We start from the raw sequence: 5,000 nt of genomic DNA, 5'->3' as shown, positions 1-5,000 counted from the left end.
ATCTCATTTGGTCCCTCTGCTTTAGTCTTGTCTAACCCCTTCAATAGGTTTTTTGTTTGATTTTTTTCGAGTGTGATATTTTCGATATTCTGATTTACGTTTGTACGGTTACTTGCCATTTTAAAGTATGGGTCCTGAACAAGCACAGACTGAAATTTATCATTAAGGATTTCACATATTTAATACTCTTCATTATAAACGATGTTATTGTCTTTGATGGCACTAATTCCATCTATACTTGTACTCTTACTGTTTATGTAGTTAAAGACGAGCCTTGATTGGTTTGTACATTTTTTTCATTATATCTTTTCCAAAGTCTAATTTCGCCTCCCACATGGTTTGGGTATACTCATTTCTTTCTACTTTAAACCTTTTATATGCTGCCTGAGATATATGTCTTCTGAACCTTCTCCAAAGAATCTGCTTGTTTTCTCTCATTTTCTCGCATTTGTCATTGAACTACTGTTGGCCATTTCTTGCCTAAGTTTTGAATCTTGATACAAATTTTTATATTCCTTGTTTATAGACTTAATTACCTATCTTGTAATTGTACTTTTCTTTCCTTACTTACGATGAGTTTTTTCCTGTAGCAGGCAGTATTTCAAATTACTACATGATAATTTCTTCTTAGAGGAGGGCAATATTCCATATCCTTAATGTCATCTTTATCCTTTGTAAATATTAGGTCAAGCATAGACGGTCCATCTAGCCCACTTATCCTGGTATGATCTGTTACAATCTGGAAGAGACAAAATTAATTTATGATTTTTAGTAATTTTGCATTCCACGAATCTGGCTGAGCTCTAGGATCGAAATTGTCCCAGTCAATTTTGCTATTAAAATCCCGTTACAAGAATTAATTTTGCATTAGTTTCCGAAAGTTGCAGCCCTTCTTCCAGGCGTTTTGAATAAGTTTCGGTTATTTTCTTGTGATCACACCTATGCATGAGGTGGCATGTACAGCTACACAAATAACTATCGTAAGAAAATCATGCTAAACATTCTGACACAAACAACGATACTTTTTGAAATATGGTTGTTAACGCTAGAAAATTGTTGGTACCCCTGATTTTCCAACTATTTTTGGGTATGTGTGGTAAATCACGAAGTAAGAGGCTATAATTTCGCCGGTACTTTATAATACTGTAAAATACTTTCTTACTAATCACTTAGCTTTCATATACTTTTGTTTTAATGTTGGGTCAATCGTCATAATACGAGAGAAAACAAGTGTTAAGCATTGCTGGATGAGTGATATGACCTGCGCCTCTCACACGCATCATTGCTATTATATTACCTATTGAGTATTGACATGTTCCAATATTATCCATACAAGGAAAATAAGATACTGTTTATATATCGAAGATTAATGTTTCGTGTTCCCTCCTTCGTAATGCCAAAACTCAGTTCAAGCGTCGAGGCACAGCGCCAATAATTCGGCTGCCAAAGCAAAGGAGCTGCTATGGACGGGGATTATTTTCTGAATAAGATAGAATAGCTCTAACTGTTGGAAGAAAAATCTCCTCAAGGATTTCAACATATCTACTGCTAGTAAATCACATGATCTGTTAAATGATAACACTGCATTAGTTACAAAAATAGACATGTAAGAAAATGGTTTAATGGTTCAAAATATTGATGCGAAGTTGTTTTGGTGACGCAATACATACATATCTCTCAGCGTTGGTGTCTTCGGGAAAAAAAAAAAACGAAAAAAAAAAAAAAAAAAAAGTTTTTCTCGTCGCATATGATTATTGTATCTTAGAAGGCCTGTGGTGTGTGGTGTCTACATATTGTAAGGCATATTACATCCTTTTCGGGAATAAGATCATAGTGTCGCAGCGAATCCTCCATAGGAAATCCGGAACTATTCGATACATTATGAATCAGAACGGGGCCAGTTCGAACCTTAAACTACCAACCCTTCCGTACATAAGGTTATGTTCATTATTAAATGTTTCCACACCTCCAAACAATAGTTTTCTGTGTAGCTATACACTGTGGTTATTATTATATTTACTCCGTTTGTTTCTATCTCAATTGCCTTTAGTTCTACTATATGATCTTGCTGAATAACTATTTCCTTTATAATTATTCCTTTCCTTGTTAATATTGCTAACGCCCATCCACTTCCATTTGCTCTATATTTTCTCCAAATATTGTAGTCTCTGAGTCCTAATATCGTCTACGGATGGATAAAGTTTGGATCCAGTGATGTATATTACATCTAGTTTATTACTTTCAATATCTGTATCTAGTTCTAGTAACTTCGAACATAAACCGTCTATATTTGTATAAACTATTTCTATATGATTTTTCGATATTCCATTTTTCTGCATATTCTACATTTTTGTCTTCATGTTTACATCAGCCAAATTTGCAATATTCTTTGCGTGTTGCCCAAGGTGTGACTTAAATTCAGCTTTCTTTGCCGTCTCTGCAAGCTGTGTCTTTATTTCTTCCTTTGTGATCTTGATGTCTTTTTCTTTGTTTCCATTTAATTTACAGTTTCCTTTACTTTGGATACATCGGCATATGTAGGCTCTTATCTTTTTGGCCTCTTCCATATTTTGAGACTGGCTGCTTGACAAATAGCATTCAATCTGCTTAACAGTTTTCTATACTTTGATTACTTCATCAACTTTTTCTTGCAGATTCTTTGCCTCGATTTGACTACTGTTGCCAATATTGGTGTCTACTTATTCCACCTTTTCCACGAGTTCTTTGATTTTCTTGTCAGACATTTCAGTATTCTCTCTCTGAATGGTTGTGTTCCTGAGCAAATTATCCATCAATTCCATCAAGTTTAAGTTTTCTTCACGTATTTTCAAACATTCTGCTGCCTTAGCTTCAAGAGCCTCAATTCTTACTGCTGCTTCCGCTGGCTTCATTTTCCTGGTCTGAAAGCTATAAAACAAACATAGAAATAGAGCTGTTCTTACGGCAGTTGTCTCTATTCGCGAAAACGTTTACCGTGCAGGATTCGCGGTCACTTCTCGCCTCCCTCTCCTTTGCTCTCACTTCTCAACTCACAAAGCCTCACTATCTTTTTCAATTTTTCACTCATTCGTTCACTTTATAACCCAAATTATTCTTTCAACATAAACCATACACATTTACAGAACCCATGGTTATGTGTGTGTGTGTGTGTGTGTGTGTGTGTGTGTTTGCATATATATATATATATATATGTGTGTGTGTGAGTGCTGGCACTTTGGTAATATTACCTTATTCCCAAGGGGACACTACAGTCTTCACCTACTGACTATTGGTCCATTTCAATTAAACCAATTTTACATTTTTTGGTTTTTGAACGTTTGCTGGCTAAACGTCTTTCTGTTTATTTGAGACCGTTTCTTCCAGAGACTTAGTTTGGTTTTAGAATGGGACACGGCTGCATTGCTTATGTTGCTGCATGAAATGCAATCTGCTTTAGATAAGGATCATGAGTCAAGGATTATTTCTCTGGATTTTAGTTCAGCTTTTGATAATATTAATCACAAGGATTTGATTTTTAAGTTGCGGTCTGTTGGTGTTATTGGTAAAGTTTAAAGTATTTTAACAGATTTTTTGACTGGTAGACAGCAGGGTGCTCGTGTAGTTATAGCTCGTATTCCTGTGTGTCTCCTGGGATTCCTCAGGGTAGTGTTCTTGGCCCTTTGCTCTTTATATACAAGCGATGTGTGGTCCGGCATTACTAATAAAATGTTGGCATATGCTGATGATACTTATCTCTATATTCTCTCTATATTCTCTCTGATATTCCCTTTCTGGCAACCAGGCAAATAGTAGCTGACAGTCTCACTTTAAATCTCATGATAATTCAATCGTGGTGCTCTCGGTGGCTCATGAAAGTAAATCTTACCAAGTCCAGGAAATGATTGTGAGTCGGTCTAGAACGCAGTTGCCTCAGCTTGCAAGTCTGCTGATTAATGGAGTATTAACCACTTCAGTCGTAAAGCTGAAGCTCTTAGGTGTAACCCTTGATTCAAAACTTACATTTGAGTTACAAATTAGGAATGTGGCAGTTTCATCCAAATTAGGCATTCGCAAGTGATAGTAAGCTCCTTCAGTCTCGAGAGACCATGGACTGCACGTCTAGTTCGGTATTGAACATCGCTTTCTGAGGCTGCCCAGTCCGATGTGGGCGTGGCTGTCCCTTCCACAGCGCGGGCAGGTAAAGGCAGAGGCAGGTTGGACTGTTTGACTGCGGTCTTTTCTCTTCTGTCGCTTCTCCTCTGACTGCTGTCTGACTGATGTTTCGGACGGTCTGTTTCCAGAAGTACTTGTCAGTAGCGACAGCTTCCCAGTTGTGCAAACTGATGTCAAGGGCTTTCAGGTCTCGTTTGCACAAGTCTCTGTAGCGCAGGTGAGGTCTTCCTGTTGGGCGCTGTCCTGCTGTGAGTTCGCCATACAGAAGGTCTATTGATATGCGCCCGACGTTCATGCGCACAGTATGTCCAAGCCATCGCACGTGTCTCCGATTGAGGGTGGTGTACATGCTGGGGACACCGGCTTTCTCCAGGACAGTGTTGTTTGGCATCTTGATCTGCCAGGTGATGCCCAGAATGCGACGCAGGCAGCACATGGGGAAGCTTTTCAGCCGCCGCTCTTGGTGGGAATGCATGGTCCAGGATTCACTTCCATAGAGGAGGGTGTTCATCACACAGGCTCTGTAGACTTGGATCTTGATGTGTTCAGTCAGCTTGTTGATTGATCACACTCTCTTGGTGAGGCCCGATATGGTGGTGGCTGTCTTGCCAATGCGCCTGTTGATTTCTGTCCAATGACAGGTTGACAGCTTCACTTTGGTCATTGCTCTTAGTCTGAGGAGGTTGAAGAGCTTCCTATCTGATCTAGTGCGGAGGTAGATGCCTTCAGTGGAGGATCCAAAGGCTTGCTTCAGAAGGATGGCAAAGAAGATTCCGAAAAGTGTGGGGGTGAGCACACAGCCCCGCCTTTCCCCGCTGCTGATGTTAAAGGTGGCAGAAGTTGCTCCG

This window comes from Penaeus chinensis, chromosome 15 (genome assembly GCF_019202785.1).
Source record: "Penaeus chinensis breed Huanghai No. 1 chromosome 15, ASM1920278v2, whole genome shotgun sequence".
NCBI lineage: Eukaryota > Metazoa > Arthropoda > Malacostraca > Decapoda > Penaeidae > Penaeus > Penaeus chinensis.
The sequence above is the reverse complement of the archived record's forward strand: the minus strand, read 5'-3'. Positions refer to the sequence as shown.